Here is an 11,283-nt window from a genome sequence, read left to right as displayed (position 1 = left end):
ATAAATTGTAACAAGTTTCAGAAATTCTGATTCTCGATTGATGTCGCTGATTTTTCGACCATACGCGAAAAGTTCGAATCGTGACGTTGCTACGTTACAAGTTTTGTAAATTCGGCAACAAGAAAAACCGCAATGAAATTTTCCGTATTTTGCAACGCGTGAAAAATTGCTGCAAAAATTGTTCGTAAATCGAAATTTCATACCCAAAACTAGCGTGCAACAAACCGCATTGATCAGTACAAATTTCGGAACATTTAATTTCGCGATTAAACTCCGATTACACTCCTCACCCGCATAATTATTGATAATCGATTAATCACGTCGTATTACCGTATTTGAATTATTAAATTTTGCGGTTTCATGCTGCCCCAGGTTTCAGGTATCAACCAGCAACCTGCCTGCCCGCTTATACCCGGATATATCGAAAACTGAGAATGACCAAAACTAGTCGATTATTTTTCCTCAAAATCGGTTTTTGTTTTATCACTACCACGAACGACGCGATGCAATATCAATTCATACGATTAAAGTATCAACAATTATCGTAGTCTAACTTACCAAGTGCCCATTTGTTGTAACAAGCGAAAGATAAACGAATATTTTCACCTGAAATTGAAAGAATATTTTCAACGAAACTGTAAATTATCGAACAACTTTACCGCCGTTAGTATCACATTTTCGTTTCAACTGCACGGTTTCAAAAAAATACGAAATAATCGATTAATCGATTAATTTTTACCGATTCAATCTAATCCTAATCGATTATTTTTTTCTACCCGATTAATCGATGCATCGATTATTGTTTTTAGCTTGCAATTAGCGGCCGTCGCTGAGTCGGAAATCCGGAGAAGTTGAACCCGCGGAGCCAAACGAGAGAGAAAACCGAGAAGAAGTCGGAAAACGAGGGGCGGGGGCGATGGGGGTGGAAGGTCGGGGGTGGGGGTGGGGGAGCCGCATGTGTCGGGGGAATTTGAGGCGCGCAACGGGAGTCCAGTCCACGCGCAGACGCCGGAACGTGCGCATCTCGACGATCGCGTTGGACCCGCGAACCCCGAATTTACCGGCATTGTGCAACGTGCTTCGGGTCGCGATTGACAGGTTGGCTGATTCCCGAATTATAGCCGCCGTCACCCGACTCCTCGAAACAACCCCTCAAACAAAAACTTACGAGGAACCGGATTTTTCGCCGATATTAACGTTCGCTCGGTTCGTTTGGAACTGTATTTGATTTTTTATTGTATCGTCAGGGAGACGGAGTATCGGAAGATCGGGAACTTGAGGAAAATTGTTTTTTTTTTTTTTTTTTATTTTTGATTTTGAAAATCGAAGCTTATTTTTGTTGAGAATGTTTTTTATTCTTTAGTTTTAGTCGATGTTTCGTTGCCCTAAATTTCACCTGAATCGTTCTGAAATATCGGAACGTATATTTGAACTTGTGGAATTTGAGGAGGGATAGAATATCGGGGGTCAAAATCGTATTAATAACGAACGATTGTCGGAGTTGAAATTTTTTGAACGTACCTCATTTTTTTTTTTTTCACCTTTTACAGTTTTTGAATGTTTTGAAAAAATGTATGTGTACATATGATACATTGAATCGGAAAGCAGAATTTTTCACACAAACCCTAAAATTTATTCCACACGCATTTGCATGTTGAATTAAATGAATCGATGTACGCATACGTCGTACATTGTTTAAACAAAGGTGTAATAATAATACAGTCTATTGCACGTTTTAACAATTAGTGATTGTCGTGTGATGATGATGTATTATTTGCGATATAGTTATATACAATTACGCAAATTTAAATAATACACTAATCGATAATTTAATAACCGTAAACGAATTTCATGTTAATAAATTAATAAATTTATTGAATAATTCATTCCTACCTGATTTATAATTATACAATGTATTCGTAATTGAAAATTATTATCTAAAAAAAAAAAAAAATATCAATCGAACATATAACACAAGTTTTTAAGTTTCGTTATTTATTGTCGGTATAACATTAGCACCTATTATACAGTTTTATTTGGATAGTGCGGGAAGTTTGTTAGTTCGGGTGTTTGTTGCATCGTTTTATGTAATATTTATACAGCATCAATTGCGATTTGTAATAGCTGCAACGGACTCCGTTCATCCTGCCGCAACATGTGGACGAAGACTTGTAATCGATGGCTGGCGGAGATGCGGATGCAGTAAAAAATCGGTAAGCATTTATCGCCTACGTATCTCATTTCTCGTGCTCGCAATCAGTAAAGTTTTAAAGATACGCAGAACAATTATACGCGTAATGTTGAGTGATGAGCGATGAACAGCAAAAATTGAACATTTTTTTAACAATTTGAACAAGCTTCTGATACGTTGATTATTAGAAACGGCGAAATTCTTTCACTCGCAATCAGCCGCGAATGAAATTTCTACATACTTCGATTCGATTGAATTGTCAAATTTGTTTGTGTGATCGGACGCAAAATAAACTTAATAAAAATAGAAGAAGAAATTCGTCGATTCATCAGACATGGAAAAAAATATTTACCCATGGTTCTTATTCAATCAAATACGCTACCGTTCATCGTCAAACGAATCGTTTGATCGAATCAATAAAAAATTGATTGCGTTCGATATAAATTTATCCAACTGAACAATACGCGTTCAGGTAAACACGATATTGGAATATTGAAAAGTATGGCGAAACTTTTCCCTTCGTAAGATTTTCTTTTAGTCAGGTTTAACACATTTTTTATGCATTATTTTAAGTGTTAATACATATCAGAAAAATAATTCTTACAACGTCTGTAAGCTATAAAAAATTCACCACTAAATCACTTTATTGCTATACTTACCGAAAACTTTTCTCACCCAAAGTTTTTCCTCGGGCATTATTTTCCCCGAATCTCTTCTTAGTCCGCGTGTCAAATAACGCAAGGAGAATTCACCGATTATTTGACTGACGTTCGGAATTTTCCTGTCATCAAGATTGATATTCACTGCGTTATATTACCTCCGCCAAGAACAAAAAGTGAAACAAATAAAACAAATTTTCAAAAATCCCTTCAACCTCATTTAAATTTTTCCACGAATACAATTAACAAACGGACCATTAAATACATTTATTGTAATTATCCTCCAAGTTACAAACTATTAAACTTTTCCGATCAATCGAAACTCATCATCACATTGTCCAATTTCTGATTCTCAAATTCTGCTGTTTCTATTCTGCACAAACATTCGGAACTTTTCCGCGCGTTGTCTTATATATTACAATTTCACCTATCGTACAACAAGTTCGAACCTACCTCACCGAATCGCAGGTTGATTTTTCGGTCGAAAACTCCTCTTAGCTCTCGGCTTTACGGGGGATGAACGTAATGGGAAAAACTGGATTGAAACTAAAGTTTTAAAACTAATGGGCACGCCTTTCACCCCCCCCCCCCCCCCCCCCCCCTCATCTTTTCTGCCTCCGGCTCTTCTCGTTCACCCAGTTCTTCTACTGTGCGTTGTACCAATATGTGTATATATATATATATATATATGAATATATACCTCGTATTTCGCCTGCGAAATCCGCGATTTATTGAATCTCTCTAATTGCTAAGCTGAGACCGTTATTTATCCCTCAAATCTCAAGATTGTAGCATCGATTCACGTCAGTTATTCTCAAAACCGCCACATGGCACACCATATAAAATCGGGGCACGGTGATTTTGAGTAGAAACAATTGATCTGCGGGTAAATGTTTCTGCTTGAATGCCAGATATTTTTAATTTTTTTTTTTTTTGCAATTCTGTTCAACTACTAGATACAAAAATCGGTATAATCGGTAATATGAAAAATAAAAAGAAAAAAACAAATACTCGGTGTAGATGGTACAGGAGTAAAGAATGTTGTCGTATTTTAACAAATATAATAACGTGGAAACATATTGCAGTTTTTTAATCCGCGATGCGTGTTAGGAAATTCTTTGATACGGTTTAAAAAAATAAATTTATCAATAATAAATAATCTTGCCGTCGTATTCTGGCTCGTATCTGCGTGAAGAAGTATTTCCGGCAGAGCGAAGAGCGAATGTGTGACCGAATGAGCGGATTAATGTCGTTTCGGACGAACGTTGCCCTGCATGCATGTATTCCTGACGGGCGGAGAGGGTAAATACACATTGCGAACGGTACAAAAAAAGGAAAGAAAAGAATTGCTTCCCGAATCGAGGGTTTATTGTTTCACCGCAGGCGGTGGTTGGAGAAAGAGAGAGTTATAATAAAAAAAAAAAAAATTAAAATTAAAATTACAAAAATTGGAATAGAATCGAGAACAAAAAGAATTCAAAAATATCCACCCGCCAAGCCGGCAGACGAAACGAGAAGCTCTCGTACGTTTTTACGAATGTTGTATTTTCACTGGTTTTGTTAGGATTTTGCACTGCTTTATTTGCTGCATGTGAAGTTTCGTGGAGTAAATATCCCAACAAAACTATACGTGTATAATTTTTCTAAAATATTCGGTGAACAAATGTCGAACAGATTCTTCTGGAAACTACTGTTTTCCATCAAATATCGTTATTTGAATATAAGGGATGTTTTAGAAAATTACTTTGCGCAAAAATTCGTGGGCAGATTTTTGTATAAATGAGTGTAATAATGAGTAGAATAAAAAAAGTATCAGGTACTTGTGATTGTAGGAAAATACATTTCAATCCAGTATAGATAATTTTAGTTTTTCTTCTTCGTCAGAGTTTTTACTCACGATGAAGAATATTTTTCATCCCCAATCGCGTATGAACGAGATTCTTTAATGGATTCTTGACCAAAAAATCAAGCATCGAAACTACTGGGCAATATTTTAAAATTGCCATAGTGACTTTCATACTTTTCACACAGTGAATCAAGTTTTTACAATAACAAACCTGGTCATATTCGTATCAAAATTTGTTACACAAGCCGAAACGAGCTGAAAACACGAGATTGAAGTTCGTGTCAATATAACTATTTACTTATTTTTACAATGACGTTCAAGGAACTAAGATTTTAAAATACGAGCATGTTTTGTTTTATCACAGTTCATCGAATTTCAAATAATTCCGGTTTTCCCTAAACACGAACCGTTACCAACTTCAACATGATCTATAAACTGGGAAGTTGGTCGTCGTCAGGATGCAACGGTTGTCGTATAATGAAGTTACGTTCGGTTAATTTTCCTACAAAGCGATTGCCTTTCAACTAGAAACTTGAATTCAAGTATCTCAACAGATTTACTCGATGACGTTCTTTCGCGACGAATGAAAATTGTCTACGAGTATAATTGATCCTTCCTCTAAAATCCAGAGTTGTATTACATGCAGGGATGTTCGATTAATCGATTAATCAGTTCTTCGAATCGACTGTTTTTCCAACACATCGATCGTCGCGAATCATCTCATTCGGTAATTTGTTATCTTGATAAAACGGTTAACCAGCTTTTTCAGTTGATTATTTTTCCTATCAATCAATTGATCAGCTCTTGTAATTAATCTGTTTCTTTATTTCTTTCTTTTTCTTTTTTTTTTTGTTTTTTTTACTAATCCATCAATCGATTATTTTAATCGTGTGGCGTAGTTCTTCACGTTTTCAGCTTCTTTCTCCGCGTGAACCAAGGTTCTGAAATTTCCGAACCGTGCTCGATCGGCACCAAAGTCGAGCCCTAAATCACGTAGACCGCGTTTATCGAAGATTAATGTCCGTCGATTGATACTATGGCCACGCTCTCGATCCTATCTCCTCCTTATAAATTTGTCCTCGACTCATTAGGACGGATAAAAGCTGTGCCCCGGGGTGGTCAGATATCATTTATTAGTCAGTCCAGTCCACGCAGGGCTCTCTGAGCTTCTACTTCGAACAAAAGATTCACTTGAAACGTCCCAGAAATCTTCTCTTTCCTTCCATGCCTTTCGATTTTGACTATGCGACTTTTGCAATGTTTATCGACAATCGACGATCGGTTTTTTCTATTCCTTGATTCAGAAACGCGACGTTCGTTTCTTATTCGAACACGCGATGTAGCTGGGGATTCGCAAAGGGTTTACCTGCTCTCGTAATCCAGGCCTTTATGATACATCGTCGGTTCAATAGGCAGGACCGATGTTCATTGATATTCGAACCCTTCCGAAAATCGGGCGCGCATTTAGCCGAGTACGTCGGCACGAATATCCGGTAGACTGGATCCGGACGGATTCACAATCACATTCCCTTAGAAATCTGTCGAATCTACTCGTGTGTTCGAAATTCAAACAGCGTCAGATTAACCGTTTAAGCTCACCGGCGCAAATTCGTAAGCGCGATAATTACTATCGGCCGATTGTGCATTAAAATTATTAATTAAAATCCTGAAATGCATAAATTTTCTCAAGTTCAACCGTTGTTCAATTTTTCTAAATACTCTTGCTTGTTTTTCATCGAGCTTTTTTTAAACACATTTCCACTGCCTCGTTAATTCAGCGGAATAACGAAGTAGTCTTTACATTGGAAACGTTGCGTTTTATTTCTGGTATAAATTATAATTATTACTGCAGCGAATCTGTTTCGCATTCTCTGTGAAAAATAACCATCGTCAATGTTCGTTTTGTTTTCAGTTTGCGTTTTACTCGCTGCTGTAGTTTCATGATATTCAACTTTATTTTCGACGAGGATAAAACAACATCCGTGCCTCTCGCGTTACAATAATAGAACGAATATTCATTTAATTACAAAATGCGTATCGCGGTGTGTGGGAAAATTCACCAGGTATATTATCTGCGGAATTCCCTAACAACTCTCTGCAAGCCCCGTAATTCGCGTTATGCAGTTTTCCCTCTGAAACTTGATACCTGCAGCCCGTATTCGGTATTGAAGCTTGTCCGGGAATTTTAGTTACGCGTTGTTAGCGGCGTAAAAAAGTTTGGATGAAAAAAGAATACGGAACACAAAAATTCATCCTGGAATTCGTTTCGAGTTAAACATGATCGATCGTTATTCAATGACTCGACTTCCAGACGTTGACTCAAAGAAATACATTATACTCCCACAAAAATGTTAGGATACTTACGATTGTAAGCTAAGCTCGTAAATAACTCAGGTTTACTCAACTGTAAAACTGGACTTATCTGAAGCCCAGCTCTTATCGTCCAACAGACGAAGAATTCTTTATTTATAGTTTACACCACGCCGGTATCGTCGAGCTTCTCTGACGGTCGATACTGCTGGATAATTTATTCTCCATTCCATTTTCTTAAGGACCGTCAACCTTTGCCCTCACACTCTAAATTGCTCTGAAAACCACGAGTATTCGGAATTAAGTGACGAGTTTTGGTCACGATCTGCGATTCTGTCATCGTCAGGTGACATCGGAAGCTACATTTCTCGGTACTTGAAATTAATGTAATTAAGGTAACATATCTCCCCATAATCACACGGTCTTCCATATTACGCATAATACGTCACGGTGGAACATTTTCAGTTTTCATGCTGACACAAGCTTCGCAAAACTCGCTGCACTGCAGCAGAAGAGTGGCCGAATAAGACAAAACTACTCGGATTGTACGATTGTAAGATGACGATTTTCCGTAGAATCGTTTTCGCTTCTCGTTTTGCACTTGTCGTTTAACTCTCAATATCGTGTACGAATTACGGTATGAGGCTAAAAAAAAAATATAAATTCTGCAGCATTACACTGAGAAAAATTTCATTTGTTACAGTAACTAGAAAAATTTAGTAAAACAGGTATTATTGAAAAATCTGTTTGAGTATCGTTGGAATTACGGAAAACGAGCTACGCCTAAACATTTTGCGCTAAAGTAACTGGGAAACGGTTTTCCGTATTACGTATCTACAGATCTATGAAACACAAACCGCTAACAATGAGTGCGCCAATTAAATACGACCAGCATAAACAGTCTGTTGGGTGTAGAGTTCGGCGGATATTGCTGCGAGTCGAGAGCAACGGAAGCGAAGTTAATGCGGTGTGGATTTAGCGCAATTATCGTCAGTGCTTGATTTTCGGGTTGTTCATCGCTGCAGGCTCGCCGTTGGGAACGAAGGAAGAAAGCCCGCAAGCCCGGATTTGGATAATGTCGGAAGTTACAGATTCGGCCGGTTTTGGCCAACGGAGGTAATTCGAGGCTTCGAAGAGGAGTTACGTGTCTGTTGGATCGTGATTCGGCGTATCATACAGAATTACATTCCGAGTGCAGAAAGGGCTGCAGGCTATTTTCACTTATTGTTTACAAGAACCTTATCTGAGGTATATACTCGAGACTTCGCTGAGACGGGTGGGGGTAAAAATATAGAAAGATCAAAAAATTTAAGGGCCACAATATCGAATTTTTAAAGAAGCGATAACTTTGTTTATAGAATTTAATAATTTTGAAATTCGAACTATGGAGAAGTTAAAGGATACAAAGGTCAGAACGTAGAATGCCGAAGTGTAGAATCGCCAGCATTCCTCTTGATAATATAGAATTGTATATAGATTCTCGATTTTGCTGCTCTACGTTTTGATCCTTCTGTATTTTTTTTTTAATTTCGACTTTCTACGTTTACAATTTTTTATACTTGTACTTTGTGCATTTTTAAATTTTCTGAATCAGATTTTCGCAGTTTTGAAAATCGATATTCTGATCCTTTTATCGACCGATATTTCCGGTCTTTTTTTTTTACTCCTGGTCTACCGAGACTCTTGATCAAGCAACAATCTTTTATTCAATTTACTTTGACGCACATACATTGTTTTTTAAGAGTTGCTAAGGCTGACAATGAAAGAAAATTCTGGAGCTCGAAATTGATTTTCACGAAAAGCATAAAAAAGAATGGACATGTAAATATACAAATGCGCAAATCGCACACAGGCGGATATATCTAGTATTGATTACTATCCAGTACTTGACCATTTTAAACTGTTTATTTTAATCGAAAATTACAGTTCGGGATACAAAATGAAAATCAATTTTGTATCGGTAATCCGAGAATCTATTTTATCCGTTACTTTCCTTCCTCCTGATTGTGGTTACTGGCACTGTATTTTTTATGTCTTTTTTTTTTTTTTTTTGCCAATCTTGCTAAAATATTCAAAGCGTTATTAAAACGATACTAATTTGACTAAAACAATTTCTGGCAACTGTGACAAATAAAATTTTTCTCACTGTTGAAAAATTAATTTCCATCTTTCGAAGAGTTTCACGTATCTACAAACACCAGTTTCGCAGCGTGTGTTCGAGCCGTAGGTATTGCAGTGCACCGGGTGAACCTAGGGCTCTTCAATTAAAATTTTAATTAATAGAGTATGAAATTTTTTTTAACCCGCAAGTGCAGCAGAAGTCGCGCGCTCTCGGTGCAGGTTGGATTGTAAAAAAAAAAAATGAAAGAACCTTGCAGGTGAAAAAACGAAAGGTGGGAATCGTAAAAATTCAAATGTATACCCTCAGCAGTAAACGTTTCGTATATTATGCATATATTATACATGTATTATATAACTTTCTCTGTGACTTGCTAGACGGACAGTAAAGCAGAGCTAGGCGAACTGTACATAGAGCCTAGTCATGGTCCCCGGTGACATTGTCTCGATAGATTATTACGCAATTAACGAAAATTCCATACGGAACATTGAGAGAAATTTTTAGTTCCGGTTACCGCTCAGTCTTTAACTATTTTCATTTTTTTACCGCGATCGAAAAATATTGTTCTAGGTAGAAAATGAAAATTAGTTTTCTAGCTGTTACCGGAGAGTCTAGTATCCGTTACTATTCTTTCTCGTTACGATCGCTGTTACTAGATTTTCTCGTAACTGTTGCGAAACTTTAATGCTTGTGCAGAATAAATTGACGTTAAAGCCTCATTTAACTAAGAAAGTAGAGTAAACCGAAGAAACTGATTCTGAGTTGCAATAACCAAAAAAGAATCGACGATAGCGCAAAATGGTTAGGCGTACCTCGTTTTCCGTAATTCCAACAATATTAAAACAGTTTTTTAACGATACCTGTTTTACTGAATTATTCTAGTTACTACAACAAATGAAATTTTTCTCAATGAAGACATAAAAAAATAATCTGAATTTTTTCAAAGATAGATAATGAAATATCGCAAAAATCGTTGAATCATTTTTTTTCCAAAAATTTAACTTCACTCATTCGAATAATAACTTTTTTTTTCATCATGCTATGTCTGCATATTTTTTTGCTCAAATATCTGTATCTTAAGAGTTTCTCAGTCAATTTTTACCTAAATGTAAAAATAGAGAATATTTAATGAGTTACGATTTTTTTTTTTTAGTAGAACGATATACATTTTCCGGTGATTTGTTGTTTGCGGAAATTTTTTATCCGCATTCAAAGTTTAATTCTGCTAAAGATAACTGATTCGCATTGAAATATAACAAAGAGTATCACCGAATTTTTTCAAGCTATTACAATCGACATATCCGATTCTACGCAATGACTTTTGATGCCAGGTGTCACCATAAGGGTTAAATACAGCCGATAATTGCATACCTTAAAGCGTTGTATCTGCGATTCATCTAATTCTACCATTATATGCATGTATATAGGATTCTTCCTAGGAAGCTGCGCCTGATTACCACAAATGAAGATTAATATCTGGATTAAGGTGTAAATGGCGATATTCCACGACGATAGCGCGGCTAGCTGATGCCAGTTTAAGGTCCCGTAGTATCAACTTGGTCGCGAAATGAGTTTCTACCGCAAAAGATTCTTGTGCATATACCGTGCTGCTCGGGGGATGATCGAGGAAAGAATGGCGGGGAGGGGGGGGGGGGGGTGAGAGAGAGAGAGAGAGAGAGAGAGAGAGGGAGAACGGGTGACTGAGAGGGAAAATTTATTGCCACTTATCTTCAGCCGCGGAGCGCTCTTCTCAATGAAACTCGACGAGTGATATTCTCTATCCTGTCTTCTCTGCTTGTTATATTTCTCATTCGATGCCTGCGGCTACATTAATTTCAGGTCAATTCATACACCGATCTCTTCGACTACCGCGATTCACGGATAAACGCGAATTGTACCTTGTATATTTTACAGTCGCGGTAGACTCAATAATGCGGTTTATTACATCGATGAAGACTCTTCATTGGATAACTTTTTCCTCCTTTTTTTTTCCGATCCCGCGTTTCGCGATTTTGTATCCAAATATTGAATTCAATTCCGCTGTATAGATATTGTTTGAAATTGAAAAATCATTTTCGTAAACCGACGAAAGGTAATTTTTGACCAGCTTTGCATTTCATTCTATTCAAATCTTTGTAAATTTTTGATGAAGCGGGTA

General features: G+C 37.0%; 1 protein-coding gene across 1 annotated transcript in view; it reads left to right on the top strand.

The window, feature by feature from the left end:
* Positions 1-2,024: 2,024 nt before the first annotated feature.
* The window catches only part of LOC124179225, a 309,079-nt gene continuing 299,820 nt past the window's right edge, over positions 2,025-11,283 (top strand). The window contains exon 1 of the mRNA XM_046563427.1: positions 2,025-2,213. The gene's annotated coding sequence lies outside the window, so the exon portion shown is untranslated. The remainder of the gene's footprint in view (positions 2,214-11,283) is intronic.

Source organism: Neodiprion fabricii, chromosome 3 (assembly GCF_021155785.1).
Source record: "Neodiprion fabricii isolate iyNeoFabr1 chromosome 3, iyNeoFabr1.1, whole genome shotgun sequence".
Lineage (NCBI taxonomy): Eukaryota > Metazoa > Arthropoda > Insecta > Hymenoptera > Diprionidae > Neodiprion > Neodiprion fabricii.
The sequence above is the reverse complement of the archived record's forward strand: the minus strand, read 5'-3'. Positions and strand labels throughout refer to the sequence as shown.